Below are 21,407 nucleotides of genomic sequence, written 5' to 3'. Positions count from 1 at the left end.
GAAGCAGTATATGTGAAGCTATGCCAAGCATGTGAGTTGGATCCTCACCTATAGCAGAATTCTTTGTGTCTTACTTATATAAGAACTACTGAATTATGAATCATGCAATTGCCTGGAACTAAACAGTTTTACAGCATCTCCAGTGGGGCAATCGGTTAGCACACAGTACTCATAAGGCAGTATCAGTATATGTGTAGCTATGTTGACATTTTGAGTTCGATCTTCACCTTATATAAGAACTACTGAATCATGAATCAGGCTGTAATCTGGAAGTAAACTTTACATTACAATAACTCCAGTGGCGCAATCGGTTAGCGCACGGTACTTATAAGACAGTATATGTGAAGCTATGCCAAGGTTGTGAGTTCGATCCTCACCTGGAGCAGAGATTTTAAGAATCACTATCGACTCCCTTGAGTGGATTCCTTATTGTCTTACTTATATAAGAACTACTGAATCATGAATCTTGCATTTGCCTGGATCTAAACTGTCTTACAGCATCTCCAGTGGCGCAATCGGGTAGTGCACTGTACTTATAAAGCAGTATCAGTATATGTGGAGCTATGTTGACATTTTGAGTTCGATCTTCACCTTATATAAGAACTACTGACACATGAATCAGGCAGTCATCCGGAAGTAAACTCTGCGTTTCAATAGCTCCAGTGGCGCCATTGGTTAGCACACAGAACTTGTGAAGCAGTATATGTGAAGCTATGCCAAGCATGTGAGTTGGATCCTCACCTATAGCAGAATTCTTTGTGTCTTACTTATATAAGAACTACTGAATTATGAATCATGCAATTGCCTGGAACTAAACAGTTTTACAGCATCTCCAGTGGGGCAATCGGTTAGCACACAGTACTCATAAGGCAGTATCAGTATATGTGGAGCTATGTTGACATTTTGAGTTCGATCTTCACCTTATATAAGAACTACTGAATCATGAATCAGGCTGTAATCTGGAAGTAAACTTTACATTGCTATAGCTCCAGTGGCGCAATCGGTTAGCGCACGGTACTTATAAGACAGTATATGTGAAGCTATGCCGAGGTTGTGAGTTCGATCCTCACCTGGAGCAGAGATTTTAAGAATCACTATCGACTCCCTTGAGTGGATTCCTTATTGTCTTACTTATATAAGAACTACTGAATCATGAATCTTGCATTTGCCTGGAACTAAACTGTCTTACAGCATCTCCAGTGGCGCAATCGGGTAGCGCACGGTACTTATAAAGCAGTATCAGTATATGTGGAGCTATGTTGACATTTTTAGTTCGATCTTCACCTTATATAAGAACTACTGACACATGAATCAGGCAGTAATCCGGAAGTAAACTCTGCATTACAGTAGCTCCAGTGGCGCCATTGGTTAGCACACAGAACTTGTGAAGCAGTATATGTGAAGCTATGCCAAGCATGTGAGTTCGATCCTCACCTATAGCAGAATTCTTTGTGTCTTACTTATATAAGAACTACTAAATTATGAATCATGCAATTGCCTGGAACTAAACAGTTTTACAGCATCTCCAGTGGGGCAATCGGTTAGCACACAGTACTCATAAGGCAGTATCAGTATATGTGGAGCTATGTTGACATTTTGAGTTCGATCTTCACCTTATATAAGAACTACTGAATCATGAATCAGGCTGTAATCTGGAAGTAAACTTTACATTGTTATAGCTCCAGTGGCGCAATCGGTTAGCGCACGGTACTTATAAGACAGTATATGTGAAGCTATGCCGAGGTTGTGAGTTCGATCCTCACCTGGAGCAGATATTTTAAGAATCACTATCAACTCCCTTGAGTGGATTCCTTATTGTCTTACTTATATAAGAACTACTGAATCATGAATCTTGCATTTGCCTGGAACTAAACTGTCTTACAGCATCTCCAGTTGCGCAATCGGGTAGCGCACGGTACTTATAAAGCAGTATCAGTATATGTGGAGCTATGTTGACATTTTTAGTTCGATCTTCACCTTATATAAGAACTACTGACACATGAATCAGGCAGTAATCCGGAAGTAAACTCTCCATTACAATAGTTCCAGTGGCGCCATCGGTTAGCGCACAGAACTTGTGAAGCAGTATATGTGAAGCTATGCCAAGCATGTGAGTTGGATCCTCACCTATAGCAGAATTCTTTGTGTCTTACTTATATAAGAACTACTGAATTATGAATCATGCAATTGCCTGGAACTAAACAGTTTTACAGCATCTCCAGTGGGGCAATCGGTTAGCACACAGTACTCATAAGGCAGTATCAGTATATGTGGAGCTATGTTGACATTTTGAGTTCGATCTTCACCTTATATAAGAACTACTGAATCATGAATCAGGCTGTAATCTGGAAGTAAACTTTACATTGCTATAGCTCCAGTGGCGCAATCGGTTAGCGCACGGTACTTATAAGACAGTATATGTGAAGCTATGCCGAGGTTGTGAGTTCGATCCTCACCTGGAGCAGAGATTTTAAGAATCACTATCGACTCCCTTGAGTGGATTCCTTATTGTCTTACTTATATAAGAACTACTGAATCATGAATCTTGCATTTGCCTGGAACTAAACTGTCTTACAGCATCTCCAGTTGCGCAATCGGGTAGCGCACGGTACTTATAAAGCAGTATCAGTATATGTGGAGCTATGTTGACATTTTGAGTTCGATCTTCACCTTATATAAGAACTACTGACACATGAATCAGGCAGTAATCCGGAAGTAAACTCTCCATTACAGTAGTTCCAGTGGCGCCATCGGTTAGAGCACAGAACTTGTGAAACAGTATATGTGAAGCTATGCCAAGCATGTGAGTTGGATCCTCACCTATAGCAGAATTCTTTGTGTCTTACTTATATAAGAACTACTGAATTATGAATCATGCAATTGCCTGGAACTAAACAGTTTTACAGCATCTCCAGTGGGGCAATCGGTTAGCACACAGTACTCATAAGGCAGTATCAGTATATGTGGAGCTATGTGGACATTTTGAGTTCGATCTTCACCTTATATAAGAACTACTGAATCATGAATCAGGCTGTAATCTGGAAGTAAACTTTACCTTGCTATAGCTCCAGTGGCGCAATCGGTTAGCGCACGGTACTTATAAGACAGTATATGTGAAGCTATGCCGAGGTTGTGAGTTCGATCCTCACCTGGAGCAGAGATTTTAAGAATCACTATCGACTCCCTTGAGTGGATTCCTTATTGTCTTACTTATATAAGAACTACTGAATCATGAATCTTGCATTTGCCTGGAACTAAACTGTCTTACAGCATCTCCAGTTGCGCAATCGGGTAGCGCACGGTACTTATAAAGCAGTATCAGTATATGTGGAGCTATGTTAACATTTTGAGTTCGATCTTCACCTTATATAAGAACTACTGACACATGAATCAGGCAGTAATCCGGAAGTAAACTCTCCATTACAATAGTTCCAGTGGCGCCATCGGTTAGCGCACAGAACTTGTGAAGCAGTATATGTGAAGCTATGCCAAGCATGTGAGTTGGATCCTCACCTATAGCAGAATTCTTTGTGTCTTACTTATATAAGAACTACTGAATTATGAATCATGCAATTGCCTGGAACTAAACAGTTTTACAGCATCTCCAGTGGGGCAATCGGTTAGCACACAGTACTCATAAGGCAGTATCAGTATATGTGTAGCTATGTTGACATTTTGAGTTCGATCTTCACCTTATATAAGAACTACTGAATCATGAATCAGGCTGTAATCTGGAAGTAAACTTTACATTACAATAACTCCAGTGGCGCAATCGGTTAGCGCACGGTACTTATAAGACAGTATATGTGAAGCTATGCCAAGGTTGTGAGTTCGATCCTCACCTGGAGCAGAGATTTTAAGAATCACTATCGACTCCCTTGAGTGGATTCCTTATTGTCTTACTTATATAAGAACTACTGAATCATGAATCTTGCATTTGCCTGGATCTAAACTGTCTTACAGCATCTCCAGTGGCGCAATCGGGTAGTGCACTGTACTTATAAAGCAGTATCAGTATATGTGGAGCTATGTTGACATTTTGAGTTCGATCTTCACCTTATATAAGAACTACTGACACATGAATCAGGCAGTCATCCGGAAGTAAACTCTGCGTTTCAATAGCTCCAGTGGCGCCATTGGTTAGCACACAGAACTTGTGAAGCAGTATATGTGAAGCTATGCCAAGCATGTGAGTTGGATCCTCACCTATAGCAGAATTCTTTGTGTCTTACTTATATAAGAACTACTGAATTATGAATCATGCAATTGCCTGGAACTAAACAGTTTTACAGCATCTCCAGTGGGGCAATCGGTTAGCACACAGTACTCATAAGGCAGTATCAGTATATGTGGAGCTATGTTGACATTTTGAGTTCGATCTTCACCTTATATAAGAACTACTGAATCATGAATCAGGCTGTAATCTGGAAGTAAACTTTACATTGCTATAGCTCCAGTGGCGCAATCGGTTAGCGCACGGTACTTATAAGACAGTATATTTGAAGCTATGCCGAGGTTGTGAGTTCGATCCTCACCTGGAGCAGAGATTTTAAGAATCACTATCGACTCCCTTGAGTGGATTCCTTATTGTCTTACTTATATAAGAACTACTGAATCATGAATCTTGCATTTGCCTGGAACTAAACTGTCTTACAGCATCTCCAGTGGCGCAATCGGGTAGCGCACGGTACTTATAAAGCAGTATCAGTATATGTGGAGCTATGTTGACATTTTTAGTTCGATCTTCACCTTATATAAGAACTACTGACACATGAATCAGGCAGTAATCCGGAAGTAAACTCTGCATTACAGTAGCTCCAGTGGCGCCATTGGTTAGCACACAGAACTTGTGAAGCAGTATATGTGAAGCTATGCCAAGCATGTGAGTTCGATCCTCACCTATAGCAGAATTCTTTGTGTCTTACTTATATAAGAACTACTAAATTATGAATCATGCAATTGCCTGGAACTAAACAGTTTTACAGCATCTCCAGTGGGGCAATCGGTTAGCACACAGTACTCATAAGGCAGTATCAGTATATGTGGAGCTATGTTGACATTTTGAGTTCGATCTTCACCTTCTATAAGAACTACTGAATCATGAATCAGGCTGTAATCTGGAAGTAAACTTTACATTGTTATAGCTCCAGTGGCGCAATCGGTTAGCGCACGGTACTTATAAGACAGTATATGTGAAGCTATGCCGAGGTTGTGAGTTCGATCCTCACCTGGAGCAGATATTTTAAGAATCACTATCAACTCCCTTGAGTGGATTCCTTATTGTCTTACTTATATAAGAACTACTGAATCATGAATCTTGCATTTGCCTGGAACTAAACTGTCTTACAGCATCTCCAGTTGCGCAATCGGGTAGCGCACGGTACTTATAAAGCAGTATCAGTATATGTGGAGCTATGTTGACATTTTTAGTTCGATCTTCACCTTATATAAGAACTACTGACACATGAATCAGGCAGTAATCCGGAAGTAATCTCTCCATTACAATAGTTCCAGTGGCGCCATCGGTTAGCGCACAGAACTTGTGAAGCAGTATATGTGAAGCTATGCCAAGCATGTGAGTTGGATCCTCACCTATAGCAGAATTCTTTGTGTCTTACTTATATAAGAACTACTGAATTATGAATCATGCAATTGCCTGGAACTAAACAGTTTTACAGCATCTCCAGTGGGGCAATCGGTTAGCACACAGTACTCATAAGGCAGTATCAGTATATGTGGAGCTATGTTGACATTTTGAGTTCGATCTTCACCTTATATAAGAACTACTGAATCATGAATCAGGCTGTAATCTGGAAGTAAACTTTACATTGCTATAGCTCCAGTGGCGCAATCGGTTAGCGCACGGTACTTATAAGACAGTATATGTGAAGCTATGCCGAGGTTGTGAGTTCGATCCTCACCTGGAGCAGAGATTTTAAGAATCACTATCGACTCCCTTGAGTGGATTCCTTATTGTCTTACTTATATAAGAACTACTGAATCATGAATCTTGCATTTGCCTGGAACTAAACTGTCTTACAGCATCTCCAGTTGCGCAATCGGGTAGCGCACGGTACTTATAAAGCAGTATCAGTATATGTGGAGCTATGTTGACATTTTGAGTTCGATCTTCACCTTATATAAGAACTACTGACACATGAATCAGGCAGTAATCCGGAAGTAAACTCTCCATTACAGTAGTTCCAGTGGCGCCATCGGTTAGAGCACAGAACTTGTGAAACAGTATATGTGAAGCTATGCCAAGCATGTGAGTTGGATCCTCACCTATAGCAGAATTCTTTGTGTCTTACTTATATAAGAACTACTGAATTATGAATCATGCAATTGCCTGGAACTAAACAGTTTTACAGCATCTCCAGTGGGGCAATCGGTTAGCACACAGTACTCATAAGGCAGTATCAGTATATGTGGAGCTATGTGGACATTTTGAGTTCGATCTTCACCTTATATAAGAACTACTGAATCATGAATCAGGCTGTAATCTGGAAGTAAACTTTACCTTGCTATAGCTCCAGTGGCGCAATCGGTTAGCGCACGGTACTTATAAGACAGTATATGTGAAGCTATGCCGAGGTTGTGAGTTCGATCCTCACCTGGAGCAGAGATTTTAAGAATCACTATCGACTCCCTTGAGTGGATTCCTTATTGTCTTACTTATATAAGAACTACTGAATCATGAATCTTGCATTTGCCTGGAACTAAACTGTCTTACAGCATCTCCAGTTGCGCAATCGGGTAGCGCACGGTACTTATAAAGCAGTATCAGTATATGTGGAGCTATGTTAACATTTTGAGTTCGATCTTCACCTTATATAAGAACTACTGACACATGAATCAGGCAGTAATCCGGAAGTAAACTCTCCATTACAATAGTTCCAGTGGCGCCATCGGTTAGCGCACAGAACTTGTGAAGCAGTATATGTGAAGCTATGCCAAGCATGTGAGTTGGATCCTCACCTATAGCAGAATTCTTTGTGTCTTACTTATATAAGAACTACTGAATTATGAATCATGCAATTGCCTGGAACTAAACAGTTTTACAGCATCTCCAGTGGGGCAATCGGTTAGCACACAGTACTCATAAGGCAGTATCAGTATATGTGTAGCTATGTTGACATTTTGAGTTCGATCTTCACCTTATATAAGAACTACTGAATCATGAATCAGGCTGTAATCTGGAAGTAAACTTTACATTACAATAACTCCAGTGGCGCAATCGGTTAGCGCACGGTACTTATAAGACAGTATATGTGAAGCTATGCCAAGGTTGTGAGTTCGATCCTCACCTGGAGCAGAGATTTTAAGAATCACTATCGACTCCCTTGAGTGGATTCCTTATTGTCTTACTTATATAAGAACTACTGAATCATGAATCTTGCATTTGCCTGGATCTAAACTGTCTTACAGCATCTCCAGTGGCGCAATCGGGTAGTGCACTGTACTTATAAAGCAGTATCAGTATATGTGGAGCTATGTTGACATTTTGAGTTCGATCTTCACCTTATATAAGAACTACTGACACATGAATCAGGCAGTCATCCGGAAGTAAACTCTGCGTTTCAATAGCTCCAGTGGCGCCATCGGTTAGCACACAGAACTTGTGAAGCAGTATATGTGAAGCTATGCCAAGCATGTGAGTTGGATCCTCACCTATAGCAGAATTCTTTGTGTCTTACTTATATAAGAACTACTGAATTATGAATCATGCAATTGCCTGGAACTAAACAGTTTTACAGCATCTCCAGTGGGGCAATCGGTTAGCACACAGTACTCATAAGGCAGTATCAGTATATGTGGAGCTATGTTGACATTTTGAGTTCGATCTTCACCTTATATAAGAACTACTGAATCATGAATCAGGCTGTAATCTGGAAGTAAACTTTACATTGCTATAGCTCCAGTGGCGCAATCGGTTAGCGCACGGTACTTATAAGACAGTATATGTGAAGCTATGCCGAGGTTGTGAGTTCGATCCTCACCTGGAGCAGAGATTTTAAGAATCACTATCGACTCCCTTGAGTGGATTCCTTATTGTCTTACTTATATAAGAACTACTGAATCATGAATCTTGCATTTGCCTGGAACTAAACTGTCTTACAGCATCTCCAGTGGCGCAATCGGGTAGCGCACGGTACTTATAAAGCAGTATCAGTATATGTGGAGCTATGTTGACATTTTTAGTTCGATCTTCACCTTATATAAGAACTACTGACACATGAATCAGGCAGTAATCCGGAAGTAAACTCTGCATTACAGTAGCTCCAGTGGCGCCATTGGTTAGCACACAGAACTTGTGAAGCAGTATATGTGAAGCTATGCCAAGCATGTGAGTTCGATCCTCACCTATAGCAGAATTCTTTGTGTCTTACTTATATAAGAACTACTAAATTATGAATCATGCAATTGCCTGGAACTAAACAGTTTTACAGCATCTCCAGTGGGGCAATCGGTTAGCACACAGTACTCATAAGGCAGTATCAGTATATGTGGAGCTATGTTGACATTTTGAGTTCGATCTTCACCTTATATAAGAACTACTGAATCATGAATCAGGCTGTAATCTGGAAGTAAACTTTACATTGCTATAGCTCCAGTGGCGCAATCGGTTAGCGCACGGTACTTATAAGACAGTATATGTGAAGCTATGCCGAGGTTGTGAGTTCGATCCTCACCTGGAGCAGAGATTTTAAGAATCACTATCGACTCCCTTGAGTGGATTCCTTATTGTCTTACTTATATAAGAACTACTGAATCATGAATCTTGCATTTGCCTGGAACTAAACTGTCTTACAGCATCTCCAGTTGCGCAATCGGGTAGCGCACGGTACTTATAAAGCAGTATCAGTATATGTGGAGCTATGTTGACATTTTGAGTTCGATCTTCACCTTATATAAGAACTACTGACACATGAATCAGGCAGTAATCCGGAAGTAAACTCTCCATTACAGTAGTTCCAGTGGCGCCATCGGTTAGAGCACAGAACTTGTGAAACAGTATATGTGAAGCTATGCCAAGCATGTGAGTTGGATCCTCACCTATAGCAGAATTCTTTGTGTCTTACTTATATAAGAACTACTGAATTATGAATCATGCAATTGCCTGGAACTAAACAGTTTTACAGCATCTCCAGTGGGGCAATCGGTTAGCACACAGTACTCATAAGGCAGTATCAGTATATGTGGAGCTATGTGGACATTTTGAGTTCGATCTTCACCTTATATAAGAACTACTGAATCATGAATCAGGCTGTAATCTGGAAGTAAACTTTACCTTGCTATAGCTCCAGTGGCGCAATCGGTTAGCGCACGGTACTTATAAGACAGTATATGTGAAGCTATGCCGAGGTTGTGAGTTCGATCCTCACCTGGAGCAGAGATTTTAAGAATCACTATCGACTCCCTTGAGTGGATTCCTTATTGTCTTACTTATATAAGAACTACTGAATCATGAATCTTGCATTTGCCTGGAACTAAACTGTCTTACAGCATCTCCAGTTGCGCAATCGGGTAGCGCACGGTACTTATAAAGCAGTATCAGTATATGTGGAGCTATGTTAACATTTTGAGTTCGATCTTCACCTTATATAAGAACTACTGACACATGAATCAGGCAGTAATCCGGAAGTAAACTCTCCATTACAATAGTTCCAGTGGCGCCATCGGTTAGCGCACAGAACTTGTGAAGCAGTATATGTGAAGCTATGCCAAGCATGTGAGTTGGATCCTCACCTATAGCAGAATTCTTTGTGTCTTACTTATATAAGAACTACTGAATTATGAATCATGCAATTGCCTGGAACTAAACAGTTTTACAGCATCTCCAGTGGGGCAATCGGTTAGCACACAGTACTCATAAGGCAGTATCAGTATATGTGTAGCTATGTTGACATTTTGAGTTCGATCTTCACCTTATATAAGAACTACTGAATCATGAATCAGGCTGTAATCTGGAAGTAAACTTTACATTACAATAACTCCAGTGGCGCAATCGGTTAGCGCACGGTACTTATAAGACAGTATATGTGAAGCTATGCCAAGGTTGTGAGTTCGATCCTCACCTGGAGCAGAGATTTTAAGAATCACTATCGACTCCCTTGAGTGGATTCCTTATTGTCTTACTTATATAAGAACTACTGAATCATGAATCTTGCATTTGCCTGGATCTAAACTGTCTTACAGCATCTCCAGTGGCGCAATCGGGTAGTGCACTGTACTTATAAAGCAGTATCAGTATATGTGGAGCTATGTTGACATTTTGAGTTCGATCTTCACCTTATATAAGAACTACTGACACATGAATCAGGCAGTCATCCGGAAGTAAACTCTGCGTTTCAATAGCTCCAGTGGCGCCATTGGTTAGCACACAGAACTTGTGAAGCAGTATATGTGAAGCTATGCCAAGCATGTGAGTTGGATCCTCACCTATAGCAGAATTCTTTGTGTCTTACTTATATAAGAACTACTGAATTATGAATCATGCAATTGCCTGGAACTAAACAGTTTTACAGCATCTCCAGTGGGGCAATCGGTTAGCACACAGTACTCATAAGGCAGTATCAGTATATGTGGAGCTATGTTGACATTTTGAGTTCGATCTTCACCTTATATAAGAACTACTGAATCATGAATCAGGCTGTAATCTGGAAGTAAACTTTACATTGCTATAGCTCCAGTGGCGCAATCGGTTAGCGCACGGTACTTATAAGACAGTATATGTGAAGCTATGCCGAGGTTGTGAGTTCGATCCTCACCTGGAGCAGAGATTTTAAGAATCACTATCGACTCCCTTGAGTGGATTCCTTATTGTCTTACTTATATAAGAACTACTGAATCATGAATCTTGCATTTGCCTGGAACTAAACTGTCTTACAGCATCTCCAGTGGCGCAATCGGGTAGCGCACGGTACTTATAAAGCAGTATCAGTATATGTGGAGCTATGTTGACATTTTTAGTTCGATCTTCACCTTATATAAGAACTACTGACACATGAATCAGGCAGTAATCCGGAAGTAAACTCTGCATTACAGTAGCTCCAGTGGCGCCATTGGTTAGCACACAGAACTTGTGAAGCAGTATATGTGAAGCTATGCCAAGCATGTGAGTTCGATCCTCACCTATAGCAGAATTCTTTGTGTCTTACTTATATAAGAACTACTAAATTATGAATCATGCAATTGCCTGGAACTAAACAGTTTTACAGCATCTCCAGTGGGGCAATCGGTTAGCACACAGTACTCATAAGGCAGTATCAGTATATGTGGAGCTATGTTGACATTTTGAGTTCGATCTTCACCTTATATAAGAACTACTGAATCATGAATCAGGCTGTAATCTGGAAGTAAACTTTACATTGTTATAGCTCCAGTGGCGCAATCGGTTAGCGCACGGTACTTATAAGACAGTATATGTGAAGCTATGCCGAGGTTGTGAGTTCGATCCTCACCTGGAGCAGATATTTTAAGAATCACTATCGACTCCCTTGAGTGGATTCCTTATTGTCTTACTTATATAAGAACTACTGAATCATGAATCTTGCATTTGCCTGGAACTAAACTGTCTTACAGCATCTCCAGTTGCGCAATCGGGTAGCGCACGGTACTTATAAAGCAGTATCAGTATATGTGGAGCTATGTTGACATTTTTAGTTCGATCTTCACCTTATATAAGAACTACTGACACATGAATCAGGCAGTAATCCGGAAGTAAACTCTCCATTACAATAGTTCCAGTGGCGCCATCGGTTAGCGCACAGAACTTGTGAAGCAGTATATGTGAAGCTATGCCAAGCATGTGAGTTGGATCCTCACCTATAGCAGAATTCTTTGTGTCTTACTTATATAAGAACTACTGAATTATGAATCATGCAATTGCCTGGAACTAAACAGTTTTACAGCATCTCCAGTGGGGCAATCGGTTAGCACACAGTACTCATAAGGCAGTATCAGTATATGTGGAGCTATGTTGACATTTTGAGTTCGATCTTCACCTTATATAAGAACTACTGAATCATGAATCAGGCTGTAATCTGGAAGTAAACTTTACATTGCTATAGCTCCAGTGGCGCAATCGGTTAGCGCACGGTACTTATAAGACAGTATATGTGAAGCTATGCCGAGGTTGTGAGTTCGATCCTCACCTGGAGCAGAGATTTTAAGAATCACTATCGACTCCCTTGAGTGGATTCCTTATTGTCTTACTTATATAAGAACTACTGAATCATGAATCTTGCATTTGCCTGGAACTAAACTGTCTTACAGCATCTCCAGTTGCGCAATCGGGTAGCGCACGGTACTTATAAAGCAGTATCAGTATATGTGGAGCTATGTTGACATTTTGAGTTCGATCTTCACCTTATATAAGAACTACTGACACATGAATCAGGCAGTAATCCGGAAGTAAACTCTCCATTACAGTAGTTCCAGTGGCGCCATCGGTTAGAGCACAGAACTTGTGAAACAGTATATGTGAAGCTATGCCAAGCATGTGAGTTGGATCCTCACCTATAGCAGAATTCTTTGTGTCTTACTTATATAAGAACTACTGAATTATGAATCATGCAATTGCCTGGAACTAAACAGTTTTACAGCATCTCCAGTGGGGCAATCGGTTAGCACACAGTACTCATAAGGCAGTATCAGTATATGTGGAGCTATGTTGACATTTTGAGTTCGATCTTCACCTTATATAAGAACTACTGAATCATGAATCAGGCTGTAATCTGGAAGTAAACTTTACATTGTTATAGCTCCAGTGGCGCAATCGGTTAGCGCACGGTACTTATAAGACAGTATATGTGAAGCTATGCCGAGGTTGTGAGTTCGATCCTCACCTGGAGCAGATATTTTAAGAATCACTATCGACTCCCTTGAGTGGATTCCTTATTGTCTTACTTATATAAGAACTACTGAATCATGAATCTTGCATTTGCCTGGAACTAAACTGTCTTACAGCATCTCCAGTTGCGCAATCGGGTAGCGCACGGTACTTATAAAGCAGTATCAGTATATGTGGAGCTATGTTGACATTTTTAGTTCGATCTTCACCTTATATAAGAACTACTGACACATGAATCAGGCAGTAATCCGGAAGTAAACTCTCCATTACAATAGTTCCAGTGGCGCCATCGGTTAGCGCACAGAACTTGTGAAGCAGTATATGTGAAGCTATGCCAAGCATGTGAGTTGGATCCTCACCTATAGCAGAATTCTTTGTGTCTTACTTATATAAGAACTACTGAATTATGAATCATGCAATTGCCTGGAACTAAACAGTTTTACAGCATCTCCAGTGGGGCAATCGGTTAGCACACAGTACTCATAAGGCAGTATCAGTATATGTGGAGCTATGTTGACATTTTGAGTTCGATCTTCACCTTATATAAGAACTACTGAATCATGAATCAGGCTGTAATCTGGAAGTAAACTTTACATTGCTATAGCTCCAGTGGCGCAATCGGTTAGCGCACGGTACTTATAAGACAGTATATGTGAAGCTATGCCGAGGTTGTGAGTTCGATCCTCACCTGGAGCAGAGATTTTAAGAATCACTATCGACTCCCTTGAGTGGATTCCTTATTGTCTTACTTATATAAGAACTACTGAATCATGAATCTTGCATTTGCCTGGAACTAAACTGTCTTACAGCATCTCCAGTTGCGCAATCGGGTAGCGCACGGTACTTATAAAGCAGTATCAGTATATGTGGAGCTATGTTGACATTTTGAGTTCGATCTTCACCTTATATAAGAACTACTGACACATGAATCAGGCAGTAATCCGGAAGTAAACTCTCCATTACAGTAGTTCCAGTGGCGCCATCGGTTAGAGCACAGAACTTGTGAAACAGTATATGTGAAGCTATGCCAAGCATGTGAGTTGGATCCTCACCTATAGCAGAATTCTTTGTGTCTTACTTATATAAGAACTACTGAATTATGAATCATGCAATTGCCTGGAACTAAACAGTTTTACAGCATCTCCAGTGGGGCAATCGGTTAGCACACAGTACTCATAAGGCAGTATCAGTATATGTGTAGCTATGTTGACATTTTGAGTTCGATCTTCACGTTATATAAGAACTACTGAATCATGAATCAGGCTGTAATCTGGAAGTAAACTTTACATTACAATAACTCCAGTGGCGCAATCGGTTAGCGCACGGTACTTATAAGACAGTATATGTGAAGCTATGCCAAGGTTGTGAGTTCGATCCTCACCTGGAGCAGAGATTTTAAGAATCACTATCGACTCCCTTGAGTGGATTCCTTATTGTCTTACTTATATAAGAACTACTGAATCATGAATCTTGCATTTGCCTGGATCTAAACTGTCTTACAGCATCTCCAGTGGCGCAATCGGGTAGTGCACTGTACTTATAAAGCAGTATCAGTATATGTGGAGCTATGTTGACATTTTGAGTTCGATCTTCACCTTATATAAGAACTACTGACACATGAATCAGGCAGTCATCCGGAAGTAAACTCTGCGTTTCAATAGCTCCAGTGGCGCCATTGGTTAGCACACAGAACTTGTGAAGCAGTATATGTGAAGCTATGCCAAGCATGTGAGTTGGATCCTCACCTATAGCAGAATTCTTTGTGTCTTACTTATATAAGAACTACTGAATTATGAATCATGCAATTGCCTGGAACTAAACAGTTTTACAGCATCTCCAGTGGGGCAATCGGTTAGCACACAGTACTCATAAGGCAGTATCAGTATATGTGGAGCTATGTTGACATTTTGAGTTCGATCTTCACCTTATATAAGAACTACTGAATCATGAATCAGGCTGTAATCTGGAAGTAAACTTTACATTGCTATAGCTCCAGTGGCGCAATCGGTTAGCGCACGGTACTTATAAGACAGTATATGTGAAGCTATGCCGAGGTTGTGAGTTCGATCCTCACCTGGAGCAGAGATTTTAAGAATCACTATCGACTCCCTTGAGTGGATTCCTTATTGTCTTACTTATATAAGAACTACTGAATCATGAATCTTGCATTTGCCTGGAACTAAACTGTCTTACAGCATCTCCAGTGGCGCAATCGGGTAGCGCACGGTACTTATAAAGCAGTATCAGTATATGTGGAGCTATGTTGACATTTTTAGTTCGATCTTCACCTTATATAAGAACTACTGACACATGAATCAGGCAGTAATCCGGAAGTAAACTCTGCATTACAGTAGCTCCAGTGGCGCCATTGGTTAGCACACAGAACTTGTGAAGCAGTATATGTGAAGCTATGCCAAGCATGTGAGTTCGATCCTCACCTATAGCAGAATTCTTTGTGTCTTACTTATATAAGAACTACTAAATTATGAATCATGCAATTGCCTGGAACTAAACAGTTTTACAGCATCTCCAGTGGGGCAATCGGTTAGCACACAGTACTCATAAGGCAGTATCAGTATATGTGGAGCTATGTGGACATTTTGAGTTCGATCTTCACCTTATATAAGAACTACTGAATCATGAATCAGGCTGTAATCTGGAAGTAAACTTTACCTTGCTATAGCTCCAGTGGCGCAATCGGTTAGCGCACGGTACTTATAAGACAGTATATGTGAAGCTATGCCGAGGTTGTGAGTTCGATCCTCACCTGGAGCAGATATTTTAAGAATCACTATCGACTCCCTTGAGTGGATTCCTTATTGTCTTACTTATATAAGAACTACTGAATCATGAATCTTGCATTTGCCTGGAACTAAACTGTCTTACAGCATCTCCAGTTGCGCAATCGGGTAGCGCACGGTACTTATAAAGCAGTATCAGTATATGTGGAGCTATGTTAACATTTTTAGTTCGATCTTCACCTTATATAAGAACTACTGACACATGAATCAGGCAGTAATCCGGAAGTAAACTCTCCATTACAATAGTTCCAGTGGCGCCATCGGTTAGCGCACAGAACTTGTGAAGCAGTATATGTGAAGCTATGCCAAGCATGTGAGTTGGATCCTCACCTATAGCAGAATTCTTTGTGTCTTACTTATATAAGAACTACTGAATTATGAATCATGCAATTGCCTGGAACTAAACAGTTTTACAGCATCTCCAGTGGGGCAATCGGTTAGCACACAGTACTCATAAGGCAGTATCAGTATATGTGGAGCTATGTTGACATTTTGAGTTCGATCTTCACCTTATATAAGAACTACTGAATCATGAATCAGGCTGTAATCTGGAAGTAAACTTTACATTGCTATAGCTCCAGTGGCGCAATCGGTTAGCGCACGGTACTTATAAGACAGTATATGTGAAGCTATGCCGAGGTTGTGAGTTCGATCCTCACCTGGAGCAGAGATTTTAAGAATCACTATCGACTCCCTTGAGTGGATTCCTTATTGTCTTACTTATATAAGAACTACTGAATCATGAATCTTGCATTTGCCTGGAACTAAACTGTCTTACAGCATCTCCAGTTGCGCAATCGGGTAGCGCACGGTACTTATAAAGCAGTATCAGTATATGTGGAGCTATGTTGACATTTTGAGTTCGATCTTCACCTTATATAAGAACTACTGACACATGAATCAGGCAGTAATCCGGAAGTAAACTCTCCATTACAGTAGTTCCAGTGGCGCCATCGGTTAGAGCACAGAACTTGTGAAACAGTATATGTGAAGCTATGCCAAGCATGTGAGTTGGATCCTCACCTATAGCAGAATTCTTTGTGTCTTACTTATATAAGAACTACTGAATTATGAATCATGCAATTGCCTGGAACTAAACAGTTTTACAGCATCTCCAGTGGGGCAATCGGTTAGCACACAGTACTCATAAGGCAGTATCAGTATATGTGTAGCTATGTTGACATTTTGAGTTCGATCTTCACGTTATATAAGAACTACTGAATCATGAATCAGGCTGTAATCTGGAAGTAAACTTTACATTACAATAACTCCAGTGGCGCAATCGGTTAGCGCACGGTACTTATAAGACAGTATATGTGAAGCTATGCCAAGGTTGTGAGTTCGATCCTCACCTGGAGCAGAGATTTTAAGAATCACTATCGACTCCCTTGAGTGGATTCCTTATTGTCTTACTTATATAAGAACTACTGAATCATGAATCTTGCATTTGCCTGGATCTAAACTGTCTTACAGCATCTCCAGTGGCGCAATCGGGTAGTGCACTGTACTTATAAAGCAGTATCAGTATATGTGGAGCTATGTTGACATTTTGAGTTCGATCTTCACCTTATATAAGAACTACTGACACATGAATCAGGCAGTCATCCGGAAGTAAACTCTGCATTTCAATAGCTCCAGTGGCGCCATTGGTTAGCACACAGAACTTGTGAAGCAGTATATGTGAAGCTATGCCAAGCATGTGAGTTGGATCCTCACCTATAGCAGAATTCTTTGTGTCTTACTTATATAAGAACTACTGAATTATGAATCATGCAATTGCCTGGAACTAAACAGTTTTACAGCATCTCCAGTGGGGCAATCGGTTAGCACACAGTACTCATAAGGCAGTATCAGTATATGTGGAGCTATGTTGACATTTTGAGTTCGATCTTCACCTTATATAAGAACTACTGAATCATGAATCAGGCTGTAATCTGGAAGTAAACTTTACATTGCTATAGCTCCAGTGGCGCAATCGGTTAGCGCACGGTACTTATAAGACAGTATATGTGAAGCTATGCCGAGGTTGTGAGTTCGATCCTCACCTGGAGCAGAGATTTTAAGAATCACTATCGACTCCCTTGAGTGGATTCCTTATTGTCTTACTTATATAAGAACTACTGAATCATGAATCTTGCATTTGCCTGGAACTAAACTGTCTTACAGCATCTCCAGTGGCGCAATCGGGTAGCGCACGGTACTTATAAAGCAGTATCAGTATATGTGGAGCTATGTTGACATTTTTAGTTCGATCTTCACCTTATATAAGAACTACTGACACATGAATCAGGCAGTAATCCGGAAGTAAACTCTGCATTACAGTAGCTCCAGTGGCGCCATTGGTTAGCACACAGAACTTGTGAAGCAGTATATGTGAAGCTATGCCAAGCATGTGAGTTCGATCCTCACCTATAGCAGAATTCTTTGTGTCTTACTTATATAAGAACTACTAAATTATGAATCATGCAATTGCCTGGAACTAAACAGTTTTACAGCATCTCCAGTGGGGCAATCGGTTAGCACACAGTACTCATAAGGCAGTATCAGTATATGTGGAGCTATGTGGACATTTTGAGTTCGATCTTCACCTTATATAAGAACTACTGAATCATGAATCAGGCTGTAATCTGGAAGTAAACTTTACCTTGCTATAGCTCCAGTGGCGCAATCGGTTAGCGCACGGTACTTATAAGACAGTATATGTGAAGCTATGCCGAGGTTGTGAGTTCGATCCTCACCTGGAGCAGATATTTTAAGAATCACTATCGACTCCCTTGAGTGGATTCCTTATTGTCTTACTTATATAAGAACTACTGAATCATGAATCTTGCATTTGCCTGGAACTAAACTGTCTTACAGCATCTCCAGTTGCGCAATCGGGTAGCGCACGGTACTTATAAAGCAGTATCAGTATATGTGGAGCTATGTTAACATTTTTAGTTCGATCTTCACCTTATATAAGAACTACTGACACATGAATCAGGCAGTAATCCGGAAGTAAACTCTCCATTACAATAGTTCCAGTGGCGCCATCGGTTAGCGCACAGAACTTGTGAAGCAGTATATGTGAAGCTATGCCAAGCATGTGAGTTGGATCCTCACCTATAGCAGAATTCTTTGTGTCTTACTTATATAAGAACTACTGAATTATGAATCATGCAATTGCCTGGAACTAAACAGTTTTACAGCATCTCCAGTGGGGCAATCGGTTAGCACACAGTACTCATAAGGCAGTATCAGTATATGTGGAGCTATGTTGACATTTTGAGTTCGATCTTCACCTTATATAAGAACTACTGAATCATGAATCAGGCTGTAATCTGGAAATAAACTTTACATTGCTATAGCTCCAGTGGCGCAATCGGTTAGCGCACGGTACTTATAAGACAGTATATGTGAAGCTATGCCGAGGTTGTGAGTTCGATCCTCACCTGGAGCAGAGATTTTAAGAATCACTATCGACTCCCTTGAGTGGATTCCTTATTGTCTTACTTATATAAGAACTACTGAATCATGAATCTTGCATTTGCCTGGAACTAAACTGTCTTACAGCATCTCCAGTTGCGCAATCGGGTAGCGCACGGTACTTATAAAGCAGTATCAGTATATGTGGAGCTATGTTGACATTTTGAGTTCGATCTTCACCTTATATAAGAACTACTGACACATGAATCAGGCAGTAATCCGGAAGTAAACTCTCCATTACAGTAGTTCCAGTGGCGCCATCGGTTAGAGCACAGAACTTGTGAAACAGTATATGTGAAGCTATGCCAAGCATGTGAGTTGGATCCTCACCTATAGCAGAATTCTTTGTGTCTTACTTATATAAGAACTACTGAATTATGAATCATGCAATTGCCTGGAACTAAACAGTTTTACAGCATCTCCAGTGGGGCAATCGGTTAGCACACAGTACTCATAAGGCAGTATCAGTATATGTGTAGCTATGTTGACATTTTGAGTTCGATCTTCACGTTATATAAGAACTACTGAATCATGAATCAGGCTGTAATCTGGAAGTAAACTTTACATTACAATAACTCCAGTGGCGCAATCGGTTAGCGCACGGTACTTATAAGACAGTATATGTGAAGCTATGCCAAGGTTGTGAGTTCGATCCTCACCTGGAGCAGAGATTTTAAGAATCACTATCGACTCCCTTGAGTGGATTCCTTATTGTCTTACTTATATAAGAACTACTGAATCATGAATCTTGCATTTGCCTGGATCTAAACTGTCTTACAGCATCTCCAGTGGCGCAATCGGGTAGTGCACTGTACTTATAAAGCAGTATCAGTATATGTGGAGCTATGTTGACATTTTGAGTTCGATCTTCACCTTATATAAGAACTACTGACACATGAATCAGGCAGTCATCCGGAAGTAAACTCTGCATTTCAATAGCTCCAGTGGCGCCATTGGTTAGCACACAGAACTTGTGAAGCAGTATATGTGAAGCTATGCCAAGCATGTGAGTTGGATCCTCACCTATAGCAGAATTCTTTGTGTCTTACTTATATAAGAACTACTGAATTATGAATCATGCAATTGCCTGGAACTAAACAGTTTTACAGCATCTCCAGTGGGGCAATCGGTTAGCACACAGTACTCATAAGGCAGTATCAGTATATGTGGAGCTATGTTGACATTTTGAGTTCGATCTTCACCTTATATAAGAACTACTGAATCATGAATCAGGCTGTAATCTGGAAGTAAACTTTACATTGCTATAGCTCCAGTGGCGCAATCGGTTAGCGCACGGTACTTATAAGACAGTATATGTGAAGCTATGCCGAGGTTGTGAGTTCGATCCTCACCTGGAGCAGAGATTTTAAGAATCACTATCGACTCCCTTGAGTGGATTCCTTATTGTCTTACTTATATAAGAACTACTGAATCATGAATCTTGCATTTGCCTGGAACTAAACTGTCTTACAGCATCTCCAGTGGCGCAATCGGGTAGCGCACGGTACTTATAAAGCAGTATCAGTATATGTGGAGCTATGTTGACATTTTTAGTTCGATCTTCACCTTATATAAGAACTACTGACACATGAATCAGGCAGTAATCCGGAAGTAAACTCTGCATTACAGTAGCTCCAGTGGCGCCATTGGTTAGCACACAGAACTTGTGAAGCAGTATATGTGAAGCTATGCCAAGCATGTGAGTTCGATCCTCACCTATAGCAGAATTCTTTGTGTCTTACTTATATAAGAACTACTAAATTATGAATCATGCAATTGCCTGGAACTAAACAGTTTTACAGCATCTCCAGTGGGGCAATCGGTTAGCACACAGTACTCATAAGGCAGTATCAGTATATGTGGAGCTATGTGGACATTTTTAGTTCGATCTTCACCTTATATAAGAACTACTGACACATGAATCAGGCAGTAATCTGGAAGTAAACTTTACATTGCTATAGCTCCAGTGGCGCAATCGGTTAGCGCACGGTACTTATAAGACAGTATATGTGAAGCTATGCCGAGGTTGTGAGTTCGATCCTCACCTGGAGCAGAGATTTTAAGAATCACTATCGACTCCCTTGAGTGGATTCCTTATTGTCTTACTTATATAAGAACTACTGAATCATGAATCTTGCATTTGCCTGGAACTAAACTGTCTTACAGCATCTCCAGTGGCGCAATCGGGTAGCGCACGGTACTTATAAAGCAGTATCAGTATATGTGGAGCTATGTTGACATTTTTAGTTCGATCTTCACCTTATATAAGAACTACTGACACATGA

General features: G+C 40.6%; 31 non-coding genes across 31 annotated transcripts; all 31 read left to right on the top strand.

Annotated features, from left to right (window-relative positions):
- Positions 1-292: 292 nt before the first annotated feature.
- On the top strand, positions 293-385 carry trnai-uau (transfer RNA isoleucine (anticodon UAU)). Its single transcript is given in 2 exon segments — positions 293-330; positions 350-385. It is a non-coding gene; the product is annotated as a tRNA-Ile (tRNA).
- Positions 386-985: 600 nt separating this feature from the next.
- On the top strand, positions 986-1,078 carry trnai-uau (transfer RNA isoleucine (anticodon UAU)). The gene is given in 2 exon segments: positions 986-1,023; positions 1,043-1,078. It is a non-coding gene; the product is annotated as a tRNA-Ile (tRNA).
- Positions 1,079-1,678: 600 nt separating this feature from the next.
- Positions 1,679-1,771, top strand: trnai-uau (transfer RNA isoleucine (anticodon UAU)). Its single transcript is given in 2 exon segments — positions 1,679-1,716; positions 1,736-1,771. It is a non-coding gene; the product is annotated as a tRNA-Ile (tRNA).
- A 600-nt stretch (positions 1,772-2,371) lies between these two features.
- Positions 2,372-2,464, top strand: trnai-uau (transfer RNA isoleucine (anticodon UAU)). The gene is given in 2 exon segments: positions 2,372-2,409; positions 2,429-2,464. It is a non-coding gene; the product is annotated as a tRNA-Ile (tRNA).
- A 600-nt stretch (positions 2,465-3,064) lies between these two features.
- trnai-uau (transfer RNA isoleucine (anticodon UAU)) lies at positions 3,065-3,157 on the top strand. The gene is given in 2 exon segments: positions 3,065-3,102; positions 3,122-3,157. It is a non-coding gene; the product is annotated as a tRNA-Ile (tRNA).
- A 600-nt stretch (positions 3,158-3,757) lies between these two features.
- trnai-uau (transfer RNA isoleucine (anticodon UAU)) lies at positions 3,758-3,850 on the top strand. The gene is given in 2 exon segments: positions 3,758-3,795; positions 3,815-3,850. It is a non-coding gene; the product is annotated as a tRNA-Ile (tRNA).
- Positions 3,851-4,450: 600 nt separating this feature from the next.
- trnai-uau (transfer RNA isoleucine (anticodon UAU)) lies at positions 4,451-4,543 on the top strand. Its single transcript is given in 2 exon segments — positions 4,451-4,488; positions 4,508-4,543. It is a non-coding gene; the product is annotated as a tRNA-Ile (tRNA).
- A 600-nt stretch (positions 4,544-5,143) lies between these two features.
- Positions 5,144-5,236, top strand: trnai-uau (transfer RNA isoleucine (anticodon UAU)). The gene is given in 2 exon segments: positions 5,144-5,181; positions 5,201-5,236. It is a non-coding gene; the product is annotated as a tRNA-Ile (tRNA).
- A 600-nt stretch (positions 5,237-5,836) lies between these two features.
- Positions 5,837-5,929, top strand: trnai-uau (transfer RNA isoleucine (anticodon UAU)). The gene is given in 2 exon segments: positions 5,837-5,874; positions 5,894-5,929. It is a non-coding gene; the product is annotated as a tRNA-Ile (tRNA).
- A 600-nt stretch (positions 5,930-6,529) lies between these two features.
- Positions 6,530-6,622, top strand: trnai-uau (transfer RNA isoleucine (anticodon UAU)). The gene is given in 2 exon segments: positions 6,530-6,567; positions 6,587-6,622. It is a non-coding gene; the product is annotated as a tRNA-Ile (tRNA).
- Positions 6,623-7,222: 600 nt separating this feature from the next.
- trnai-uau (transfer RNA isoleucine (anticodon UAU)) lies at positions 7,223-7,315 on the top strand. The gene is given in 2 exon segments: positions 7,223-7,260; positions 7,280-7,315. It is a non-coding gene; the product is annotated as a tRNA-Ile (tRNA).
- Positions 7,316-7,915: 600 nt separating this feature from the next.
- On the top strand, positions 7,916-8,008 carry trnai-uau (transfer RNA isoleucine (anticodon UAU)). The gene is given in 2 exon segments: positions 7,916-7,953; positions 7,973-8,008. It is a non-coding gene; the product is annotated as a tRNA-Ile (tRNA).
- Positions 8,009-8,608: 600 nt separating this feature from the next.
- On the top strand, positions 8,609-8,701 carry trnai-uau (transfer RNA isoleucine (anticodon UAU)). The gene is given in 2 exon segments: positions 8,609-8,646; positions 8,666-8,701. It is a non-coding gene; the product is annotated as a tRNA-Ile (tRNA).
- Positions 8,702-9,301: 600 nt separating this feature from the next.
- On the top strand, positions 9,302-9,394 carry trnai-uau (transfer RNA isoleucine (anticodon UAU)). The gene is given in 2 exon segments: positions 9,302-9,339; positions 9,359-9,394. It is a non-coding gene; the product is annotated as a tRNA-Ile (tRNA).
- Positions 9,395-9,994: 600 nt separating this feature from the next.
- Positions 9,995-10,087, top strand: trnai-uau (transfer RNA isoleucine (anticodon UAU)). The gene is given in 2 exon segments: positions 9,995-10,032; positions 10,052-10,087. It is a non-coding gene; the product is annotated as a tRNA-Ile (tRNA).
- Positions 10,088-10,687: 600 nt separating this feature from the next.
- Positions 10,688-10,780, top strand: trnai-uau (transfer RNA isoleucine (anticodon UAU)). Its single transcript is given in 2 exon segments — positions 10,688-10,725; positions 10,745-10,780. It is a non-coding gene; the product is annotated as a tRNA-Ile (tRNA).
- Positions 10,781-11,380: 600 nt separating this feature from the next.
- Positions 11,381-11,473, top strand: trnai-uau (transfer RNA isoleucine (anticodon UAU)). Its single transcript is given in 2 exon segments — positions 11,381-11,418; positions 11,438-11,473. It is a non-coding gene; the product is annotated as a tRNA-Ile (tRNA).
- A 600-nt stretch (positions 11,474-12,073) lies between these two features.
- trnai-uau (transfer RNA isoleucine (anticodon UAU)) lies at positions 12,074-12,166 on the top strand. The gene is given in 2 exon segments: positions 12,074-12,111; positions 12,131-12,166. It is a non-coding gene; the product is annotated as a tRNA-Ile (tRNA).
- Positions 12,167-12,766: 600 nt separating this feature from the next.
- On the top strand, positions 12,767-12,859 carry trnai-uau (transfer RNA isoleucine (anticodon UAU)). The gene is given in 2 exon segments: positions 12,767-12,804; positions 12,824-12,859. It is a non-coding gene; the product is annotated as a tRNA-Ile (tRNA).
- Positions 12,860-13,459: 600 nt separating this feature from the next.
- Positions 13,460-13,552, top strand: trnai-uau (transfer RNA isoleucine (anticodon UAU)). Its single transcript is given in 2 exon segments — positions 13,460-13,497; positions 13,517-13,552. It is a non-coding gene; the product is annotated as a tRNA-Ile (tRNA).
- Positions 13,553-14,152: 600 nt separating this feature from the next.
- On the top strand, positions 14,153-14,245 carry trnai-uau (transfer RNA isoleucine (anticodon UAU)). Its single transcript is given in 2 exon segments — positions 14,153-14,190; positions 14,210-14,245. It is a non-coding gene; the product is annotated as a tRNA-Ile (tRNA).
- A 600-nt stretch (positions 14,246-14,845) lies between these two features.
- Positions 14,846-14,938, top strand: trnai-uau (transfer RNA isoleucine (anticodon UAU)). Its single transcript is given in 2 exon segments — positions 14,846-14,883; positions 14,903-14,938. It is a non-coding gene; the product is annotated as a tRNA-Ile (tRNA).
- Positions 14,939-15,538: 600 nt separating this feature from the next.
- Positions 15,539-15,631, top strand: trnai-uau (transfer RNA isoleucine (anticodon UAU)). The gene is given in 2 exon segments: positions 15,539-15,576; positions 15,596-15,631. It is a non-coding gene; the product is annotated as a tRNA-Ile (tRNA).
- A 600-nt stretch (positions 15,632-16,231) lies between these two features.
- trnai-uau (transfer RNA isoleucine (anticodon UAU)) lies at positions 16,232-16,324 on the top strand. The gene is given in 2 exon segments: positions 16,232-16,269; positions 16,289-16,324. It is a non-coding gene; the product is annotated as a tRNA-Ile (tRNA).
- A 600-nt stretch (positions 16,325-16,924) lies between these two features.
- On the top strand, positions 16,925-17,017 carry trnai-uau (transfer RNA isoleucine (anticodon UAU)). The gene is given in 2 exon segments: positions 16,925-16,962; positions 16,982-17,017. It is a non-coding gene; the product is annotated as a tRNA-Ile (tRNA).
- Positions 17,018-17,617: 600 nt separating this feature from the next.
- Positions 17,618-17,710, top strand: trnai-uau (transfer RNA isoleucine (anticodon UAU)). Its single transcript is given in 2 exon segments — positions 17,618-17,655; positions 17,675-17,710. It is a non-coding gene; the product is annotated as a tRNA-Ile (tRNA).
- Positions 17,711-18,310: 600 nt separating this feature from the next.
- Positions 18,311-18,403, top strand: trnai-uau (transfer RNA isoleucine (anticodon UAU)). The gene is given in 2 exon segments: positions 18,311-18,348; positions 18,368-18,403. It is a non-coding gene; the product is annotated as a tRNA-Ile (tRNA).
- Positions 18,404-19,003: 600 nt separating this feature from the next.
- Positions 19,004-19,096, top strand: trnai-uau (transfer RNA isoleucine (anticodon UAU)). The gene is given in 2 exon segments: positions 19,004-19,041; positions 19,061-19,096. It is a non-coding gene; the product is annotated as a tRNA-Ile (tRNA).
- A 600-nt stretch (positions 19,097-19,696) lies between these two features.
- trnai-uau (transfer RNA isoleucine (anticodon UAU)) lies at positions 19,697-19,789 on the top strand. The gene is given in 2 exon segments: positions 19,697-19,734; positions 19,754-19,789. It is a non-coding gene; the product is annotated as a tRNA-Ile (tRNA).
- A 600-nt stretch (positions 19,790-20,389) lies between these two features.
- Positions 20,390-20,482, top strand: trnai-uau (transfer RNA isoleucine (anticodon UAU)). The gene is given in 2 exon segments: positions 20,390-20,427; positions 20,447-20,482. It is a non-coding gene; the product is annotated as a tRNA-Ile (tRNA).
- Positions 20,483-21,082: 600 nt separating this feature from the next.
- On the top strand, positions 21,083-21,175 carry trnai-uau (transfer RNA isoleucine (anticodon UAU)). Its single transcript is given in 2 exon segments — positions 21,083-21,120; positions 21,140-21,175. It is a non-coding gene; the product is annotated as a tRNA-Ile (tRNA).
- The last annotated feature ends 232 nt before the right edge of the window (positions 21,176-21,407 follow it).

The sequence above is a fragment of the Brachyhypopomus gauderio genome, unplaced genomic scaffold (assembly GCF_052324685.1).
Source record: "Brachyhypopomus gauderio isolate BG-103 unplaced genomic scaffold, BGAUD_0.2 sc119, whole genome shotgun sequence".
Classification (NCBI taxonomy): Eukaryota; Metazoa; Chordata; class Actinopteri; order Gymnotiformes; family Hypopomidae; genus Brachyhypopomus; species Brachyhypopomus gauderio.
Note: the sequence above shows the minus strand (reverse complement) of the source record. Positions and strands in the feature narration are given on the sequence as shown.